Source organism: Schistocerca piceifrons, chromosome 1 (genome assembly GCF_021461385.2).
Source record: "Schistocerca piceifrons isolate TAMUIC-IGC-003096 chromosome 1, iqSchPice1.1, whole genome shotgun sequence".
Taxonomy (NCBI): domain Eukaryota; kingdom Metazoa; phylum Arthropoda; class Insecta; order Orthoptera; family Acrididae; genus Schistocerca; species Schistocerca piceifrons.
In genome coordinates, this window is record NC_060138.1 from 216,457,284 (window position 1) to 216,480,322 (window position 23,039).

At 37.8% G+C, this 23,039-nt stretch overlaps 1 protein-coding gene across 1 annotated transcript in view; it reads right to left on the reverse strand.

Moving 5' to 3' along the window:
- Positions 1–23,039, reverse strand: part of LOC124802914 (armadillo segment polarity protein) — an 89,306-nt gene that overhangs the window by 60,574 nt on the left and 5,693 nt on the right.

Sequence of the window (23,039 nt, forward strand, 5' to 3'; positions counted from 1 at the left end):
GTATACTTTCATCTTCACTTTCTGGAGCACTGATTGATGAGATGCTGCCGGCGTCATCTTTATCAGTGACGACGTTTACAATCTCGCTGTCCTGCACGATTTGGTGTCCTGGATCTGCATCATCGATATTCATCCATTCATGAACGTCTTCTTCTTGTGAAGACTCGATTAGAAGCAATGTTCCGCCAGCAGTGGCCCAGTGCGGCGACTACTGTGGGAAACTTGGTTTGGGAGTGAGGGGGATGATGGACGGTAGGGTGGGAGAGTAACAGGTGCAAGCGAGTACACAGTTCAGTTAAGCAGTCGTTCGGTTGACCGATGTTCGGATAATCGACGCTCTACTGTAAATGTCACACATTGCGCATTTGTAGGAAAAGAAATCCACTATTGTACAGCTACACTATTGATGACAAACAGTTGGAGACAGCATCTGCTGTAAAATATTTAGGCGTAACTATCCAGCGCAACATCGAGTGGAATGACCATATAAAACAGATAGTGGGAATAGCAGACATAAGACTCAAATTCATCGGAAGAATCTTAAGGAAATGTAACTCATCCACGAAAGAAGTGGCTTATCAGGCAATTGTTAGCCTGATTCTTGAGTATTGTTCATCTATCTCGGATCCCTATCAGGTAGGACTGATAAAGGAGATAGAAAAGATCCAACAAAGAGCAGCGCATTTCATCACCTGATCATTTAGCTGGTAAGAGCGTTATGGAGATGCTAAACAAACTCCAGTGGCAGACATTACAAGACAGACGTTGTGCATCATGGAGAGATTTACTATTGAAATTTTGGGACAGCACTTTTCAGGAGTCAGACAACATATTACTTCCCCCCCCCCCCCCCCCCCCACACACACACACACACACAAAATCAATCTCACGTTTTGACCACGAGGAGAAAATTTGTGAAATTAGAGCCAATACGGAGGCTTACCAAGAATCATTCTTTCCACACACAATTCACGAGTGGAACAGGGTTGAATGGATCAGATAGTAGTACCAAAAGTACCCTCTGCCACCCACCATGAGGTGGCTTGCGGAGTGTCATGTAGATGTAGATTCTACTGTTACGAACGTACATTTAGCTTTAAGGATCATCAAGGTAAGATGAGAGAAGTTAGGGCTTGTACAGAGGCTTACTGAGTCATTTTCCCTCTATTTGCGGGTGGAACAGGAAAGGTGGGTTGGTTGGTTTGGGGAAGGAGACCAGACAGCGTGGTCATCGGTCTCATCGGATTAGGGAAGGAAGTCGGCCGTGCCCTTTCAGAGGAACCATCCCGGCATTTGCCTGGAGTGATTTAGGGAAATCACGGAAAACCTAAATCAGGATGGCCGGACGCGGGATTGAACCGTCGTCCTCCCGAATGCGAGTCCAGTGTCTAACCACTGCGCCACCCCGCTCGGTGAACAGGAAAGGAACTGACTAATAATGGTATGTGGTATCCTTCGCTTGAGCTGTACAGTGACTTGTGGAGTATTTATGTAGATGTACTTAGAGCACGATGGAGCCCCTAGACATTTTACCAGACGTGTGAGAGACCTTGCACCAATAGATTTTTGTTTATGAGGTTGCATCAAATCCGAGTTGTACAAACAAAAGGTGAATGCGCAATACGAACTGCTCGGTCACATCTCGGATGCTGCTGCCCTCATTACGGAACATGTAGAGGCAACCAATATACCACGTTCTCCCAAGGGTGCACCAATGCATGAAGTTGATGGAGGTACATCTGCATATTATTGTGAACTGAATAGCTATAAAATGGCATGTACAATAATTCTTACAGGTGTAGGAGTTAAAAAATATGTATTTTTCAATTGATACTTTGTAAACCCATTGTTGTAATATTTATTAATTTTTGTATACGCTCCTGACAGTGTATTGAATATTACAGAAAATAAACAACAATGTACATTGAATATGTTCTATCTCCAAAACCGTTCAGAATGGAGCATATGTCGGTATGAATTTTTTTCTTCAAATGATCATTCTTGGCATATCCCTGAATATTGATTATTCATCCTAACACCATGTATATTGCCTTATGTACTAACTAGGTCTGTGTAGCTTGGCTGGAAGCTGTTATTCAGTTCCACATTCTTGGTTATATGCTATGCAATGCAGAAGGCATTTATTTGAAAGTTTTTATAGACTGCCGACCGTGTCATTAGCTTTCAACTGAATTTACAGACTACACTGTTGATTTGTTGGTGTTATTAAAGATTTTGCACTGTCCAACACAGAGCTGGCATTTGAGAAATTTACCTCTCCCATCTACTAGAGGGGTAGTTTTGTTCAAAATCGCTGATCCCTGGCTGTGTGACTGCTTACACTAAATACACATATGAAGTTTGGAATTTGCATCTTAGCTTGCCTCTCACAACTGCCAAAGCCAATGTTGCACAAGTTTCCTGGCCTTTGAATGCAAGTTACTTGTCTCAATATCTGAAAAATTCTCCTCTCCGTTTCTTTTTTCAATGCAGAACATATGGTTCTTAACATAATACTCAGGAAGTTCAGAAGTTTCACGTTGCTGGGTGATTTGTTGTGGTACATACAATTGTTTCTCCCTTGGATTACAATGTACATTTTTATGCGATAATCTTTACATCCTTGATGACCACCTCACTATGAATCAATTGTAAAGGAAAGTCTAATCTAACCCTGGAATCAAGCATAGTTTTCAAAATGAAATTTCCATTGTCATCATCCAATGACATTATTCCAATGGTCCTTTGCATATTAATAATTTTATTTGTTAAGTATTAATATTACAATTAAGTACATTAAATTCCAAGTAGTAAACACAGATCACACATTAAACAAGATGACACTTTTTCAGTCTTTGGTTGTATACTTTCATTATGAACAATACTTCTTCACACATTAATATGTTAAACATGTAAGTAGCCATAATATAAATGATTCAGTAATGAAAGTGGTGAATAACAATGTGAGAAAATATTTGTTTAGTATCTAGTTTTGATACTTTGTTAGCCAATAATTGCTACTTTTTGACTTTAGCTACAAAAATTTGAGATAGAGAGATTTTAACACCAAGAAAATATTGTACCAACTTCTTCCAAAAACCTCTACATCTTTATTTTATTAAAGTTTTTTTGTTGAGTTTGTTAATTACAATATCTCTCTCTCTCATATATATTTATTTCTCATCCTTTTAAAATATGGACAGTATATATATATATATATATATATATATATATATATATAGACACACACACACACACACACACACTGTCCATATTTTAAAAGGATGAGAAATTTTGTACAACACTTTTTTTTAATTTTTAGGTAATGGGGTGGGTTTGGTTCTCACGGAAGTATTTTGGCCTCAATGAGAATATGTTTCTCAAAATTATTGCTCATCTTTCATATTTACTCTTCCTTAAAAACTGGTCTTCCACACAACAAATGAGCTGTGAAACAATTGAAACAGACTTTATTTATAGAAAAAGAATGCAGAAGACAAATATTTTTCTTCTAGGTATATATTTTTTTATTTCAAAGGTATCAAAGGAGAAAATATAAAAATGCAGTAAATGAAGCAGGAGAAAAGGAATACAAATGTCTCAAAAATGAGATCGACAGAAAGTGCAAAATGGCTAAGCTGGGATGGCTAGAGGACAAATGTAAGGATGTAGAGGCATACATCACTAGGGGGTGAAATAGATACAGCCTACAGGAAAATTAGAGAGACCTTTGGAGGAAAGAGAACCACTTGTATGAATATCAAGAGCTCAGATGGAAACCCAGTTTTAAGCAAAGAAGGGAAAGCAGAAAGGTGGAAGGAGTATATAGAGGGTCCATACAAAGGCAATGAACATGAGGACAATACTATGGAAATGTAAGAGGATTTAGATGACGATGAAATGGGAGATATGATACTGTGTGAAAAATTTGACAGAGCACTGAAAGATCCAAGTCAAAACAAGGCCGCAGGAACAGACATTTCATTAGAACTACTGATAGCCTTGGGGGAGCTGAACAAGACTCTAGCATCTGGTAAGCAAGATGCACGAGACAGGTTAAATATCCTCAGACTTCAAGAAGAATATCATCATCATCATCATCATCTTCGTTTCCCCTCTATCCAACATCTGGCCGGGTTGGGGTATCAACGGTACTTCGGCACTTTACTCGGTATTTCCGCCATTCTTCTTCCACAATCTGGTTCCATAGCAGTTTTCACCTCCTTAAACTCATCTTTATTGTATCAATCCATCTTGTTATCGGTCTTCCTCTTGGTCTCTTGCCCTCAATCTTGAACTCCATCATTTTTCTTGGTATTCTTCCCTCTCCCATCCTCTTCACATGTCCAAACCATTTTAATATATTCTTTTCAATTTTTTGGTCAACTTCTCTACTCCAATTTCCTTCCTAACATCTTCATTTTTCACTCTGTCTCTCCTCGTCTTTCCTAGCATACTTCTCAGTAACTTCACTTCACTGGATTGTATCCTACTCTCCTCTATTTATTTATAGTCCAAGTCTCTGAGCTGTAAATTAGTAGGGGTGTGAAGTAAGTCTTGTATAGCACCAGCTTGCACCTCATTGGCACTTCCCTTCCCCACACTAAGCCCCTCACACACTGGTAAAATGCACTACTCTGCTGTATTCTTTTGCTAATTTCTGTCTCCAAACAAGCATTCCCCATTAATACACTTCCCAAATATTTAAAGTTGTCCGCTGTTTCAATATCCCGTCCCTCAATATGAATTTGTCCCTTGCCCTCTCTATCCCCTCTGGTTACCACCATGGTCTTGCTTTTCTCCACACTAAATTTCATTCCATATTTCTCGACCTTATCATTTAGAATGTCTATTTGTTTTTGTACCTCCTTACTGCTTGTTCCCCACACCACAATATCATCTGCAAATAGTAACAGCTTCATCTCCCTTCCTCTATGGGCTTCTTTCGTCTGTTTCATCCATCATCATTATAAATAGTAGTGGTGATATCACACTTCCTTGTCTTAGCCCTGTAACATTCTTAAACGATTCAGTTCTTTCAACTGGTGTCTGCAAACAACTAGTGCTTTTTTCATACATTGCCTGGATGACTTCAAGTATTTGCTTTCCAACTCCCTTTCTCTTCAAGGTTGCCCATACTTTTTCCCTGGGAACACTGTCATATGCTTTCATTAGGTCGAGAAATGTTATCACCAGACCTTTCCCATAATCCCAATGTCTATCTACATCAACTGTCTCCTACTAAAGATTGGGTCCACTGTTGATCTACCATGACGAAAGCCATACTGATCCTCTTCTAACTGTCCTTCCAGCTTTTCTCTCACTCTCCTTTCCAGTATCCTCTCCATTATTTTTGCTACTTGGGATATGATTGTGATCCCTCAATAGTTGTCACATAGTTTCCTGTCACCCTTCTTGAAAACTGGGGATTATTATTCCCTTTCCCCATTCTTCAGGTACTCATTTTTTTGGGTCTGAATGCATCTTATTAGTCTATATAGCCACTGTAGCCCAACTGGTCCAGCTGCCTTTATCATCTCCACAGTAATTTCATCTATCCCAGGTGCCTTTCCCGTTTTCCTTCTTCTCAGAGCTAATTCCACTTCTAACATTGTTATATCCTCCTCTTCTTCCAGACTCCTGCCCCCCTGCCGCACTCCTATTCCCTTTCCATTGCCGTTCTTCACGTTTAGTAACTTATCAAAGTACTCTTTCCATCTTTTCCTTATCTGCTCTGGTTGCATTAATAGCTCTCCGCTTTCCACTTTCACTAGCTTTGTGTATGTTTTTTCCTTCCTTATACTCTTTGTAATTTCACATATCATCCTCTTACCATTAGTAACACCTTTTTCCATCTCTCGGGTGAATTTCTCCCAGCTTTTCCTCTTTTCTTCTGCTACTATTTTCTTACACTTATTTTTACCATCAGCTGCTCAGTCTCTGTTCCATTCATGCAAGGCTTTCTTCTTTTCTTTCACTGCCTCCTTCACCCTCTCATTCCACCATGGTGTCTCCTTTTCCTTTACCCTTCTGGACACACTGCCACAGGTCTTCTCAGCACAGCTTACAAATGCTTCTTTGAGCTTACCCCATTCCTCTTGCCATTGCCATTGCCATACTCAGTGTTAGGGTTCAAATGGCTCTGAGCACTATGGGACTTACAAAGTGTTAGGGATTTTATGCTTAAGTAACTCCTTAAACTTTTCTCGTACCATGCCATCCTTTAGTTTCCACACTTTTATTTTCCTTTTCCTTTCAATTCATCGAATCTCACCTTTGCCACCACCACTCGAAAGTCTCCATCAAAAGCCTCTCCTGGGAGTGCAGTTACATCCATCAACTGTCTCTGATTTTTCTTTTCCACCAGAAAGTAATCGATGACCGTCTTCGTCCGTCTATCACCCCTTCCATATCTTGTTATCTATTGGCTATTCTCTTTACGGAACCATGTGTTGCCCACAATCAGCCCGTTTGTTTCACAGAAATCAACCAGTTTCTCTTCTTCCTCATTTTTCCTCCCATATCCAGATGGGCCAGTCATCTCCTCCTTCCATAGCCTTTCTTTGCCTACCTGCGCATTTCGGTCACCCATTACTATTGCTTCCACATCTGTAATTATACTCTCAAATACATCTCGAAAATCCTCTATGTTCTCTTATTTATTTCCAGTTTGTGGTGCATATACCTGGATGAAGTCCTTCACTATATTCCTTGCCCTCAGCCGAATCCTCATCACCCTATCACTTGTGTATTCTACTGCTTCCACATATTCCTCTAGGTTTGGTTTTACTCCCAAAGAAAGCAGGTTTCACAGGTGTGAAAATTACAGAACTATCAGTTTGGTTTTACTACAATACCTACTCCATTTCTGGCTTCTTGTCCACCACTCCAGCAGAGTGTGTAGCCTTTCCTCATTTTCTTCCTTCCTCTTCCCTTCCATCTAACTTCACTAAGTCCCATCAGTTCTATGTTCTCCTTTTCCATGAAGTCTATCAAATCTTCTGCCTTCCCAGTAAGGGTCATCACATTTATGATACCCACCTTCATTGTGTTGGTGCCTAGTAGCCCACTTCTCACAGTTCCCCCGGCACCCCAAGAACTGCGCGTCACCTGAAGCGAACACCTTAACCTTTCCCGAGGCTGGTTTTGAAGTACCATTTCATATACAGGCTATTATTATGATGGGGTTGCCACTCCGAAAGGCACTTTAGAGCTGCTGCCAGCATATGTTTCGATCACTCCTAACATGGAGAACAGACACCATTTGTTGCCGCCCCTATGGAGTACAGACGCTATGGGGAGTAAGAAACGAAGACAGTTCTTCCACTTTTCCACCATTGGGACTTGTAAAATCCTCTTCCGCTTTCCAACTGCTGTCTATCTTCACCTGTTACCCTGGGGAGAGGACCTTACAGGGCACTACCATCTGGAGCCAGATGGACCCTGGCTTTTTACTCCTCCCCCTCCTCCTTCCTCACCATTTGCAAGGTGAGGCCCCGGGCTTCGGACCAGCAATGGTGGAAGAATTCAAGAAGAATATAATAATTGCAATCCCAAAGAAAGCAGGTTTCACAGGTGTGAAAATTACAGAACTATCAGTTTAGAAGCCAACCTTGGGGAAGATCAGTTTGGATTCCGTAGAAACATAGGAACATGTGAGGCAATACTGACCCTATGATTTATCTTAAAAGATAGATTAAGTAAAGGCAAACCTACCTTTCTAGCATTTGTAGACTTAGAGAAAGCTTTTGACAATGTTTACTGGAGTACTCTTTCAAATTCTGAAGGTGGCAAGGGTCAAATACAAGGAGCAAAAGGCTATTTACAATTTGCACAGAAACCAGGTGGCAGTTATAAAGTCTAGGGGCACAAAAGGGAAGCAGTGGTTGTGAAAGGAGTGAGACAGGGTTGTAGCCTATCCCCGATGTTATTCAATCTGTATATTGAGAAAGTAGTAAAGGAAACAAAAGAAAAAATTGGAATAAGGATTAAAATCCATGGAGAAGAAACAAAAACTTTGACGTTTGCCAATGACATTGTTATTCTGTCAGGCACAGCAAAGGGCCTGGAAGAGCAGCTGAACGGAATGGACAGTGTCTTGAAAGGAGGATATAAGATGAACATCAACAAAAGCAAAACGAGAATAATGGAATGTAGTCAAATTAAATCAGGTGATTCTGAGGGAGTTAGATAAGCAAATTAGACGCTTAAAGTAGTAGATGAGTTTTGCTATTTGGGGTGCAAAATAACTGATGATGCTCGAAGTAGAGAGGATATAAAATGTGGATGGGTAATGGCAAGGAAAGCGTTTCTGAAGAAGAGAAATCTGTTAACATTTGAATATCAAGAAGTCTTTTCTGAAAGTATTTGTATGAAGTGTAGCCATGTATGGAAGTGAAACATGGACGATAAATAGTTTAGACAAGAAGAGAATTGAAGTTTCTGAAATGCGGTGCTACAGAAGAATGCTGAAGATTAGATTGGTGGATCATATAACTAATGAGGAGGTACTGAATAGAACTGGGAAGAAGAGGAATTTGTGGCACAACTTGACTAGAAGAAGGGGTCTGTTAGTATGACATGTTCTGACACATCAAGGGATCACGAATTTAGTACTGGAGGGCAGCGTGGAAGGTAAAAAATCGTAGAGGGAGACCAAGTGATGAATACACTACGCAGATTCGGAAGGACATAGGTTGCAGTAGTTATTTGGAGATGAGAAGCTTGTACAGGATAGAGTATCATGGAGAGCTGCATCAATCCAGAATCTATGGACTGAAAGCAACAACATTTTTTGAAATTTTCTACATTCACAGAGAGATGGATAAGGTTAACCATACTTATCTTAAGGAGCGTCAACTCCCAGTAAAGCCTACAGAAACACAGAACAATAAATTGTACCACTCCTGACTTGAGAACTACACACTCCATCTTCATGGGAAGAAAGGGAAAATGCTGTCTGTTGGAGAGGGCTGACCAATTGTTTCCTCTTCTCTAACCCCAAGTAGAAACCTGTTTCTCAAGTTGTGCTGCTTTTTCAATCATTCAAAATTTCATCTACCCAGTGAATGGTTGCTTTTACTCCTTTTGTTATTTATTATGTTTTCTATCAGCTACTCTGGAAGTTACGAAGGTGAGTGCTGGCCAACCAAACTACGTAGATTTAATAAATTTCTGAGAGGAATTTTTGGAAATACTGTTGTACTTTCAGTACATGGAAATTCAGTTCACAAAATGAATCAGCCACAAAGGGAGGGGAGAATATAATCAACAACAATTGTATGACAGTCCACCAAATTAAAACTCAGGGCTACAATGACAATTTTTAAAGGAATGTAGCCATGTATAAAATTAATATCAAAAGCACTAGCACAATTACACAGTGGGTAACAAGAATTAATAGCAACATAATGCTGAAATTCCAAGTTCAAAATTCTGTAGAAAGAGAACCAGTGCTCAGAATGACATCAAATTTTAACAGCATGTTATTAGCTTGGAGGAAACTTATGGAACAAAATAAATTAATGAAAATCTGACCAATAGGTGACACAGTTAGCTTTTCCTTAGTTTGCATCCGAGACACTCAACATGACTCTCCATGAAGCATCACGCGCTGCTGGTAAAGCTCTTTAACAAGAACGGTGACTGCACAAGGGAATTGACCACATATTCTATATGCCTGTGAGCACAGTGCATCAAATCCTATGAAACATTGCGTACTGCTATCTGTACAAAACCATTTACATTCAAGAACTGCTTCCTTCAGAACTGTCAGCAAGATAAATGTTCACTCTGGAATTTTTTACTAGCATGGAAGTGGAAAATGTATGGCCACTGAACATTCTATGGACAGACGAAACCCATTTCCATCAACCAGTACTCCTTAATTCTACTTTTGGTTGATTCGGAAGAGGGGGACCAAACAGCAACGTCGTCAGTCCCATCGGATTAGGGAAGGGTGGGGAAGGAAGTTAGTCACGCCCTTTCAAAGGAACCATCCTGGCATTTGCCTGAAGCAATTTAGGGAAATCGCGGAAAACCTAAATCAGAATGGCTGGACGTGGTTCATTCTACAAAGGTGACTGCATGGTATAGGTTGATGCCTTTGTTTATTGTTTGCTTTAGGGCCAATTTTTTCAAGGAGATCGAGTCCTGCGGGTCCTGTTATCTTTACCGTTACTGGTAAATGCTAAGAGTCTTTTGCGCACCGATGTCATTCCAAACCTTCAGCAGCATGGATGTGTGGATAGGATCATTTTTATGCAAGATGGTACTTCTCTGCACACTGCACAGCCAGTGAAGTATTAGAATTATCAGAAAACATTTCCCTACAGCCTGGCCATCCAGGTCACCTGACCACCTGGTCTCAATTAATGTGACTTCTGGCTGTGGGGTTTTCTGAAAGATGTGTTCAGTGCTCCAATTACAAAGGAAGCTGAATTGAAGGCATGCATTGCACAACACATTATGGACGGGACCCCTCAAGACATTCCGATATGTTGTCGAGCATGATGAGGTTTGATTTCAACTTGCAGCAGAAAACGGTGGACAAAATACTGAATATGTCTTGTGCCAGTCTCACGACAATCAGGAACCAATGTCACTTTGCTTTTTATTTTGTTCTTGGCCCTAGGACAATAAAAAACTGAATTTTCCTATACAATGTGGTATGACCTTGCTGTGGTAGATGGGCTTACCTAACAGGGCCACAACTGTTGACAGCTGAACTCTTGGAGTCATAGACATTGAACAGTACAGATGATGTAATGTACAACTCAAACCATGGCCTTCGTACTGCGATTCACCTGACCTTTGTAGCCAGCACTACTTATGTTGAGACACTTATAGTGCCATCTATTGGTAAAAGGTTCATTTATTTTATTTCATTTATGCATTTTGTTCCATGATATTCCTTGTTTTAATATCATGCGGTTCAAATTTGACATCATTCCAAACAGTGGTTTTCTTTCTAGTGTTTTCAAACTAGAACTGTAATTGTTGGCACACTACATGTACTGACAGGGTCAAAATTATTTCAAATGATGCACTTATACAGGGTGATTCACAGAGATATGCAAATATTTTAATATGTTATTCTACAAGTAAAACTAAAGAAAATAGTTCATATAAACATAGGACTGCAAATGTTTAGTTACAGAGTTACAGTTAATAAAAGATTTTGCCTGAAATTTAACAACTTCACTAGTATGAAGCCATCGCAAAACTGTACAAGGTTAAAGTAAGGCACAATTTTCATTTATTTTGTTGTTATTGGTCTGGTCAATCTAATAAAACATGCCCCAGGAGTGTATCTGCAATAGTTCTTCACAACATCCAGGGAAGTAAAGATTATTATACAAGTAAATTTGTTTACTTTCCATTAAGATGTCAGTTAGTTGTTTCAGTCATTCCTAACCTTGAAACGAGTTAATTTTATGTATTGTTCAGTGAAAGAACGTAATAACAGCAGTGTATTTAAGTGAAACCACATAGTAACTGTTGTAGTTTGTAGATTATTTTGATATAGGGATGCCCTTCAAATTTACGACAGAGGAATATGCCGATATGGTGTTTATTTATGGCAAATGTGGTGGTAACGCTAAAGCTGCAGTTAACAAATATTGCACATGTTATCCAACTCTGAGGATTCCAAATGCGCGAACCATTAGTGGAGTATTTTTAATGTTACGGGAGACAGGTTCTCTATTTAGCTTCCACAATCAGTATGAGTGCTCGATACATGAAGATGTTATGGATGCTGTTCAATGTTGCCTGGGTACCAGTACATGACAGATCTCTCAACGATTAGGCATTTCACAATCTTAAGGTCTGGCAATACACTATACTGTATCCTTAGCATAAACAAAAAGGGCATCATTTACATCCGGGAGATCCTGCCCTTCACTTGGAGTTGTGCAACTGGTTAAATACTAATCGGCAATTACAAAAATACATTTTATTTACTGATGAGGCACAGTTTACTCAAGATGGTATAAACAATTTACATAACGAGCACGGATGGTCAGAGACAAACCCACATGCCACAGAGCAACATAATTTCTAGTAGTGATTCAGCATAAATGTGTGGTGTGGTATAATTAACACACACTTTATTGGACCATTCATTTTCCCAGGACATCTAACTGGCGAGACGTAGTTACAATTCCTCCAAGAAGAAATGCCCCACTTGCTACAGTTTATGAAGGCAAAGATAATACACATGAGGCATTACTTGCTTGCATTATGACTGCAACAGAAAAAATTAAGTGAAACTGAACCGAGCAACAAAATTGGTTCATACAAATGCAGCTAAATGAATTGAACTTAGTGGAGATATTTTTGAACATTTATTGTGAATGTATTGGGAAATTGTATGTACACTATACAACTTCCTTAAACTGAGTTTTGTTTTTTCCGGTTTAACATGAATTCAAGTGTGCAATGGTATTAATAAAAGCAGATTATCCGACACATTCATACAGTTTCAGTTAATGTTATTGCCATTGTTTTTCCAAAATTAAATTCTTTATAACTTCCGTTGAAAACTTTGTACAATTGTCTGGAATTAAAAAACCAATTGGGCCAAGTAGTTAATAAATTAAAAATTTTACAAAATTACCTCTTCACTTCTCTGGATGTTCTGGAAAACTACTGCAGATATACATCTGGGACATGTTTTATTAGATTCATCAGATCAATAACAACAAAATAAATGAAAAACGTGCTTTACTTCAACCTCATACAGTTTTGTGATGACTTCATACTAGCAAAGTTGCTAAATTTCAGGCAAAATCTTTTATGAGCTGTAACTCCACAACTAATCATTTGTGGACCTATGTTTATACGAACTTATTCTTTTGTTTTGCTCGTAGAATAACATATTAAAATATTTGAATATCTCCGTGAATCGCCCTGTACACAGAACCCAATAGTCAATTACTGAGTAATGGATTACATGCATGCTTCTCTCCTTGCAAATACAATTCCTTTCTTGAATGAATTGATGAATTAAGGTTTAAGCACTAAACAGTATGGTCATCTAAGCAACAGAAACCTTTCTTCCCATACCTAAACTGCTGAGACCTGAACTATTTTCCTGAGTTGATGTCGGTAGTCTATTCTCTAACAGTTCTTCCCTTGCCATTTTCTGTTTATCTTTAATCTACATTGTGCCTGACATAATGTAATTTCTGTTTCCTAAAATTTTCCTCTGTTTAAGCCAGTCAGGCTATGTCATCTGTGAATCTTAAAAATGATTCATGCTTCTTTTTATACTTGCTGCTTGGTGAAAATCTATTGGATAAATTACCGGTGAAATAGGTTTTAATTGTGACACGTACGACTCAGGTCAGCAATTCCATACTCTGAGCAGGAATTCAGCTAAAGTTTTATAACACAGATTTAAAAAAAAAACTGGTATTAAGTTGACATTGGTCGCACATGGATATACTGTTGATGTGATTATTAAACTATAAAATAATGGCGCTCCTGATGGCTCCCTCGTACAAAATGAAACTGGCCCAGATAGTATTTCATGCACCTTGAGAAAGGTAGTCCAACTTACATCATCTGCACCTGCCCAGGCCAGTTTTATTTATTCATCCATGTTTCTTCCAATTGTAACACTGATAACTTCACTGTTCTCTAAATTTTAAATTAGTGTCTCCAAGGAAGAGGTGTATGTTAAATAATTACACATTTTACTTTCCTTTTTCTGTGTGCAATGTAATTTTAATATTTAATTTTGTTTTCCAAAGGTAAGAACATTAGTTATTACATGACTAACAAGTTTCACAAGGGACAGTAACTTCAGGCAACGTAACAAAATGTTTTATTTTAATGTAAATCAATAGGAACTGAGTAATTTGATGACACCAAAAAATCACATTCGCACAAACTATCTTCTATGAGGTTTATGAGTTTTGATTCAAAAACTTCTAAAAAAGTTCTCTGTCTCACCATATTTACTTCAGCTGAAGGTCGTGGTCACTTTTGAGCACAACACTTGTTAGGCCAGTTTTGAAAATAATATGGGAAATCTAAGCCACAAATGAAACTCACTATCTTTTTGATTAACAGCAATAAGTACCATCTCTACTTTTTTTACCTTCATACTGTTCTCTCTCTCTCATATAAGGCATTATAACCATCATTATTTTTTACTACTTAGTTAAAAACTTCTTGAAGGTTAAGACTGTTTGACAAAACAGAATGTTTACCCTTGCTTTTTGTGGAGAATACACTTCATGGCACTTACCCACACTTACAAAACAGCCTGTATTAACATTTTAATTTGTCAGTATCCTTTCACTTTCTGATCTCTACAAAGGCGTCATGTATACTGTGGGAGTGTACCATCCCAGCTAAAAGGATATAGCAATAGTTACACCACAATCTTTGGGTGGCTTTTACAATCAATTGCCTTGTAATTTCAAAGCTTTTGTAATTTCACAACACATATTCAACTATATTGTGAAAGAGTCATTTAATAGGTTTTCTGCCTGTAAACGGAAAGGAAACTACCTACTATCTGGTACTATTTTGAGACTGTCTTTACAAATTTCTTCGATGACCTCAAAACACATATTTTGACAATCTTATATTGATTAAAAGAACAAAGAATTTTGAAATTATAGCTCATCAATCAATAGTATGAAATGGAGTTGCAATTCTAAATTCTGAAGGCTCTAATCAGGAAAGACATTTTAGAACCATCTTTTGGGGTATAAATATATCTGTTATCTACAGTATGCATTGATGTATCTGAGCAAAAACCTAAAGGTATTAACTTACATTTGAGTGAGTTAAAACGAGCTGTCAGCTTTGTGTCACAACAGACATTTTCTGACACACTGTGTAATAAAACATCAAAAAATTTTGCATTACATTATTTTACGTATTGCAAGAATTAGTGAACAGGTAACCTAAAACAGCTGCCAAAAAATTCACAAGAAGCCTGCTGCGCCTTTACTAGGAGATAAGTATTTTGCAACTCAGGATTTCTGAGAAGGTACTCTTTGGGCAACAGTACACATTTTTTTATCTAATTTACCCAGTGACGAGTGCCTTGTCTTCAGCAAATAAACACAATGGTTTACTTGTTTGTTAATAGTGTAACATAAATATTAAATCAGCAGAAATTTCCAAATGAATTGGTCTGCATGAAAAGTGTAAACAGAAACACTATTAGTGTATTGAACACATTATTTGTTTTATTCACTTTCTATACATCCCTGATATAATCTGCTTTATTTCATTTGCAGCTTTTTGTAATTGCAGCTTGCATAAAGTCAATTTTGGAATGCAGTTTGACACACACACACACACACACACACACACACACACACACACACACACACACACACAGAAGTAAGGGTGGTGGGCAGCAGCAAGAACGACACTAAAAAAATGCCTCAAAAGTTTGAGGCTTCAACCTTGGACCTGGTAAAATTTAATGTGATTCTACAGCAAGGCAAAATATGGCATCTACTTTTAAGAAAGCTCAACTTCCTTACATGTCATGAAGTTTCCTTCTAAATATTGAAACCTGTCATGTTGAAAATGGTTTATTTATAGGGTACGGCCACAGACAAATTATCCACAAATGATCTTTTATAACAGTTATACATCATCTCACTTTTAAGAAGACAAGGAAACAATACACCAGGAATATACTTAATTCATTTACTGCAAAAGGTGCCATAAAATAATGTACGTGACACGACAATGTACCAGCATTGATCTGAAACGTGACCCTTTTGCTTATTTGTCAGCTATTTTGTATACAGCAACTGATAAATTGTTTGTATTGCTATTCACTAAAGGCTTTGCTAAGGACACCATAATGTTAAAAATGACACAAACATAATTGTATTTTGTGATTTATGTGAAATATTCTTGTGTTCCCCAGAAAATAAATTCTGTTCAAACTTAAACCCAAATAATTTTTTGTCGTAATTTCAGACAAAATATAATTATAATGTGATTCTTAAAGCTTTCCCAGCAGATGTGTTGTAAATAGTCTTCAGGGGTTTGCCTCTATAATTATAATACTTATAAATAAAATAATACATATAATACTAATAATAATACTAAAATTATCTGGTCTTAATGTGTTAGAACTCTGCATATCAAATCATACTCATTTTTCTACACAAAATGGAAAGCAAATCTTGAATTTTGAAAATTCATTGTTAAGCCTTACCACTTGACAGTAAAACCTCTTGTTGTATTGTATTATAATATAAAGTGTTCTGAAGTACAAGAAGTGTTTTAGACTGGGTTGTTACACAAATGACATACCAAATGAAATACAATAGCGTAGAAAACTGTCAGGTAACCAAAATTGGTTAATGAAGTTTGTTATGCTGTCAGAAATCAAGGACACACTTTGCTTTTGCAAATATGGATTCATTGGACAATTAAGTTTTATAAATGAAACAGTGGAGACAGTTTAAATTTATAGTGTCGTACAAATGATAACTCCACATACAGGACAAATTGTGAATTCTGAACTCATGAGTACACTTTCTGATGACCATGAAATAATAAGTCACATTGTATACAGCTATTACAATAGTAATAGCTGGCAATGACATACAATCAAATTTTGTGAGTGTTTAATTTGAAAATGATGATTTGGTTCTCAGCTGGGCATTCAATGATGACAAATCACTTCATCTTAAAGGGAGGTAATCTTTCAAAGCATCCAGATGCTGATACAGAAAATCCCAAGGCTGTGGAACTTTTAGTGGGATACAGTAAAACTAAATGCAGTCTCAAAAATGAAGGTCTTTGGGCTTTTCTTCATCACTGTGAAACTTTGTGCTCATATCTCAATATGATATACATGTTATTAACTGTGCACCACAGGGCATTTCATAGCTTTGGTGACTGAACCAAAGCTGAAATTTCATGAGGCACTAGAGTAGAGCTTCACCTCACTAGCACACTGATGTACATAACTATTTATACTAGAAACAGTCACTGCATTAGAAAAAGTTTAAATGGTGAGGATGCTTTTATGCTCTTTAGATGGGTCTCCCAGTCTTCAAATTTTACAGTTTGGATTTTTTTTAAAAGGCCCTGTTACAGTTGGCTTGCTACCATTGCCAATATCAATATATGTACATATTGATAGTTTACAAGTTACTTCTTTTCCCCATTTTATGTTTATCTTTTAAGCAACTTTTGTGTTTCAAACAGTTTTTGATATTTTTTTTTTAAGGAACACACTGCCATTTGTATTATTGTTTATTTAAGTACAATCCAGGTTTCAGTCTTTTATGCCATTTTCAAGTATTTGATTTTATGTCTTTCACATATATTGCAGGATACTTAACACATTGTTAGGCCATACAGGCCAACTTTGAGCTTGACAACATGTTGAGTGTCCTGTTAAAGACATAAAATCAAATACTTGAAATGGCATAAAAGAATGAAACCTGGGTTGCACTTAAATAAACAATAAAATAGTCAAATGGCAATGTGTTCGAAATGGAAGTTCAATATTTATATGGCTTTCTAATAAGCTCTGTAATTTCCCAAAGTCGGGGCAAAAGGCCTATTGCACTGAAATGCACCCAAATGTGTTTCAAATTTGTTGAAAAGAGACGAAATGTTACAATAGTTTCTGATCCCTTTTTAGTCCTCCTCCATTCTCACTTTGTCTCAATACTGGAACTAACTTTAAAATTTGGGAGGCCAAAGCATCAATGAATGGATTACTGTTTTCAGACTGGTGGCAACTGTTCTTGCAGAAGGAGCTAATAATGTGACATTCTTTTGATTTATTAACATTTGATTTTTACTTTCTATTTAGACTCCACCTTTTTTCCATCACAAGTAGCAATTCACTGAACATGGAGTACTACTCAGAACAGTAGCACTCCCCCCCCCCCCCCCCCCCCACACACACACACACACACACTCTTTTCAATACAATTATCTCAATACACTGCTGTAAATTTTATCCGTCAGGACTTCCTTGCCTGTAGTAAACGTGAATTATTTAAAGAATTTACTACTTCAGTTCCACAATCAGTTAATGAAAGCTGAAAACCTATAATAATAATGATACACTTCCTGAAACTAATTACAGCATTCTTCTTGATTTTTCACAGCTGTAGTAGTTGAACAAATAAAGGGATCATTTCCTTACATACACTGAAAATTAGCTGTATAAAGCTGCACGGAGTACTTCCTATTGCCTTCAGGGAAGACTACTCGTTTCCTACAGTCGCTCTCATTTAGATCATAGGAAAGATGATTGTCTCTTTTCGTAAAAAGATTCTCACAAAAATTCCAACAGACTAGTGACAGAAGGCAACATGGTGTATGCTGCATTGCTTGTGTCATCAGGCAAAGAACAAATATTTGTGCCATGCTTATAAATTTGGAAAATAAAGAGTAAGAACAAGCAGAATAGAAAGGTGGTTGCAGCATCCAAAAAGCAATCAGTGTGTTAATGATGTGCTAGTGAAGATTTAAATAGGTATTACACCAACTGAAGATTTTGTGTTACATAAAACTATTACAAATAATATTGAAGAAGTTACTGATTACTTTATTTCTCGCAGGAAAGTAGTGTCTATCGAAATAAATTTTCTTGTTACTTTCTAATGCAAAATGTGGCACAGAAAGTAATTCAAAAGGGTGCCATTGTCTCTAGAATTACCTTAAGTATAACAACTGCAAAGAAACAGTTTCCAGAGCATTTCTTTCTAATCAAATTAAATTAGTCAATTAGATGCAAGGTTTAAGGAGAAAAGTTAATGAGTAATCAATAGTTCATAAGTGAGTGCCAATATTCAATTTCACAATGAGCTCTCGGATCATCATCAAAAACGACAGGAGTTCATGCAGAAGATTAATCCAACAATCAGAAGTTTACATAGTACCACAACTGTATTGCTTTCATTTCAGTTATCACATTTCAATTAAAATTGTAAGAAGTAATTGCTACAGGTGGCAAATTTCTACATGGGCTCACACATCGGCTCCTCATTAAAAATATCAATTATGAGCAAAATTAATTGCATGTATGTAACTTGGTTTTGCTACTAAAAATAAGTCTAACTTCCATCAATTCTCCCAATTTCCTCCATACTCAACAAATAAAAAATCTCCATGTCCTTATAAACCACTCGACAAATCGCCATCACCAGTTTCAGCATCTTTTGGTAACTGGGCACAATCACTGCCCTATCCCCCGCAGAATCTCTTCAGCCATAGAAAACTCTAGGTTCTCTCTGTCATGTCTTCGCACACCAACCCACATCAAAACAACAAAGCAGCCAGCAAAACAAGAATATAGTGGCGGTACAGTATGAACTCCCAAGCATACTGCAGCTATGTGGGCAATATAATGCTTCAACACATGCGCTGTGGCATTTTTGGTGTCTAATTTTGTCAGTTGGGCAAAGATAAGGTGCGGGGGGCCAGAGGAGGGACAATGTCTGCTGATATTCATCAACACAATATGGCTGTGTTGGCAATAGTTGAGATTCCATACTGAATATACTCATTATTACCATTAACATGTGGTACAGAAGACACTGAGCAGGATCATAATGGTATAATCAATTTTATTGCTAGTTACAAACATCCTGTTGCATAATGTAAGCTTGATGCATGAAGAAACTAAGCATACTCAGAAAACAAATCTTTATGGTTATGATAGCAGCCATAATTTTTGTTTGTAACTGAGTATGGTAAGTGCTACATGAGGTTCAGACTCATGTAAAAACGGTGTACAAAACAGAAGAAGACTTTTCCAAGTTGTTCTATGGTAGTTGCTGCCCCATTACCAGCTGTCATTCAGTTTTTATTCTGGTTCACACACAAGTGCTCAATTACTATATTCCATCTTTGACAAATGAGTAAGCATTTCTGCAACCTGAGGACAGCATTAGTATACTTAACAACTCAGTGCCTCTTAGATGAATTGAGTGAAATCACTTCATGTTGAATGAAAAAGCCACCATTCTTTTTACATATGGAGAAGCACAGTGAAACGGTAACATTTGACGTTGACACTGGAAACCCTCAACATGTTCAATAAGTGGAACAGTGACGGACATTCAGTCGCAGTGGAGCTGTGCAGAGTGTATGGTTGCTGTGAAAGCATATTACCAATGTGTTGACAGAGGTTTGTTCTTTATTGGTATCAAGGAATTCTCTGTCTGCCATATGGAACAATTTACCCTACCTACACTAGCTCGCAACAACTCTCTTCGGAAAACAGCTTAGTGGTGTGTCTTGTCTGTATGTACCCCAAAAAACATTAATTCTGGGCAAGCTGAAGTGGTGAGAACTTGGCTCATCACTGGGGCTCTGACACCTGAACATGCAAAGAGGCTTCACAGCCTTCACAATTGCATTCTTACAAGCTTCAGATTGTTGAACAACCATCTGTATTGCATGTGCGACTCTGTGGAAACTTGTTGGCTAAAATCAGCAAGAATGCCAATTTCACTGAAAATTTTCGAATGTTAGATGAAGCCCATTTTCACCTAAGTGGCTCTGAATAATGAGAATATGCCTTACTGGACACAGGTGAATCCTGAAGTGCTTCATAAGGGTCTGTTTCCCAGTGCTAAAGTTAGGCCTGTTTCACACTGGGACACTGATGGTCACCAGTGCCGGTCACCGGTAATTGTGATGAACACTCCTGGATCTCTGGTGTCTGACACTGCAGTTATTGCCAACTGATAACTTAGTGAAATGGACTCGAGCGAGGAGGAACTTTTGTTGGTACTTCTAAGGAGGAGGCTGAGGAGGAGGAGGAGGAGGAGGAGGAGGATTACACATATATCCACTGCTATGTGATCGGCTGGAGAAAGGATTATTTTATACTCTTTATGTCGATCTGAGACAAGATGAGGAAGTTTTTTCAGTATTTCCGAATGGCAAAAACTTAATTTGATAAATCACGGGAATGGACAATGATATTTGAACTGTATTTTTCAGACCATAAGATGACGATAAGACATACCCTTAATTTTGTTATGAAAATTTTGAAATATGAGTATTTCTTTAGATTTCTTCTTCATTTGCCCTGTAGGGGTGAGTTCATGGTTCTCCACACTAATCCATTTTGTCCCTTCTTATCACATTAAGACTGCATAAAGGTACACTTGATACTGGTAAATGCAAAAGAAAACGGGTGAGGGATGCAAATGTGCTTGAAGGTTACTACCCTCCAAGCCTTTACAGGCGTAGCAACTACATTTCGCTAGTCTTTTTTGGTCCGAAAAATAGGTTATTAAATTTGAAAAAAAGAACATACAACATACCAATTTTGTTTTTTTCATCCATGCTAGTCTCATTGCAATCAGGCACAAACTTCGTTATAATTTCTTGTCAAGCATTCGTTTTCACCACTTTGTTGCTATAGACAACGCTTTTGACATCCCAAATAGCAGGACGGTATTCTACTTCACTTATAAAATCTTCAGTGTTAATCAGATCTAAACTCATGGCTACAATGTGTACAGTATAATGTACAATGAATGTTTTGTGTCATTTTCTCAAAAATGACTGCCATCTGTTGCCAAATCTGCAGTGCTGTGTCTGATCTGTGGCTCTGTCTCCCAGTGCAAACACTCTAATTCAAACTAATGCATGTCCAGCAGTGACTTCTGTGAACACAGTGACCTTGTCCATCGCATGTGGCGAGGGTGGGTAACTGCTGTGTCACAGTAGCTCAGCGAGGCTGTGTAGTGTCCCGGTGTGAATGCTCCAGTTCAAATGAATGTATCTCTGTTGGAGACCGTCGCTGGGGACTGTCACCAGTATCCCAGTGTGAAAGGGGCCTTACTGTATGGTCTGTAGTGTCGTGCCATGGGGTGATGGGCCCTTATTCCTTTAAAGATGAAGGAGACACTGCTGTCAGTATGATGTCTCAATACTTCCAAAGAATGTCGACATCGCTTGCCTGCCCCAAACTGCAGACCATGAATCCTTTGACTGCTTTTTGTGGAGATACCTGAAAAGTGTCGTGTACCGGACTACACCAATAAACCTGGCCCAGCTAAAGCCCCGGTTTAAGAAAACATCGCCGATAAACCAGAGTAACACACTGGGCCAACTTGTGCAAATATTCAGAATCAGCTTAGTGAATGTATACGGCAAAATGCAGAGCACTTAAATGACATAATATTTAAAAAAGATCCCTAATGGTGTTTCTACTCTTGTGGAACACACACTTCAGCATCAAATTCAGTTTGTAATCTTCCATAATTTTTTTGTATAATTGTTTCACATTTTCCCATTTCTTTGTACCGTCATGTATAACAGAATTTTTGATCCAACAGAGGCAATATCATCCTCAACATTTCTTATTTTGCGACTTTGACACCTCACCCATAAATAAGGAAACTCTTCCATTCTACTGTAGTCTTACAAACAGTATTAATTGCATGTGTAGATAGGCCCAACGAATTCTGTCTGACATACAGAACACATTGCCCTGCCTGCAATAGCTTGCAACAATTATCTTCAGGCTGTTGTTGAAATCTGACCTCAACAGAGTGTTTCCCTAAGACTGAAATTAGCTCTTATTTTTACAGATATGGCAAAGGTGTTCCAAACTGAGGACTGAAGGTCTAGCTGCCAGTACACAAATGGACAAACCCTGACATTGCAAAAGTTGATTTTACTCTTCTGTTTTAAAACTTTCTAGCTCTCTCAAGTGTAGTTGGTCTTCTTGAATTAGCCAAAAACACTCCAAACTAGAAAGCAAAAACTTATATTTGCCACACAGTTTTAATCACAAAGTGGTTCTCCTCAAGTCATGCAAAAATGAACACTGAAGGAAATTGCCTTCTGCAATGCTTCTTATATTTGTCTCAAACACTAACATTGTGGGCAACTTTGTAAACATGGAATTATTAAAAACTAACTAAAGTCACATACAAAGCTAAACTGTTTCTATATTTCATAACTTCATAAAGGATGGAATGCTTTTTCACAAGATACATCATAAACCAAACAATTTCTTACTCCAGTACAAAGAGAAGGGAGTGTTCTTCCATTCA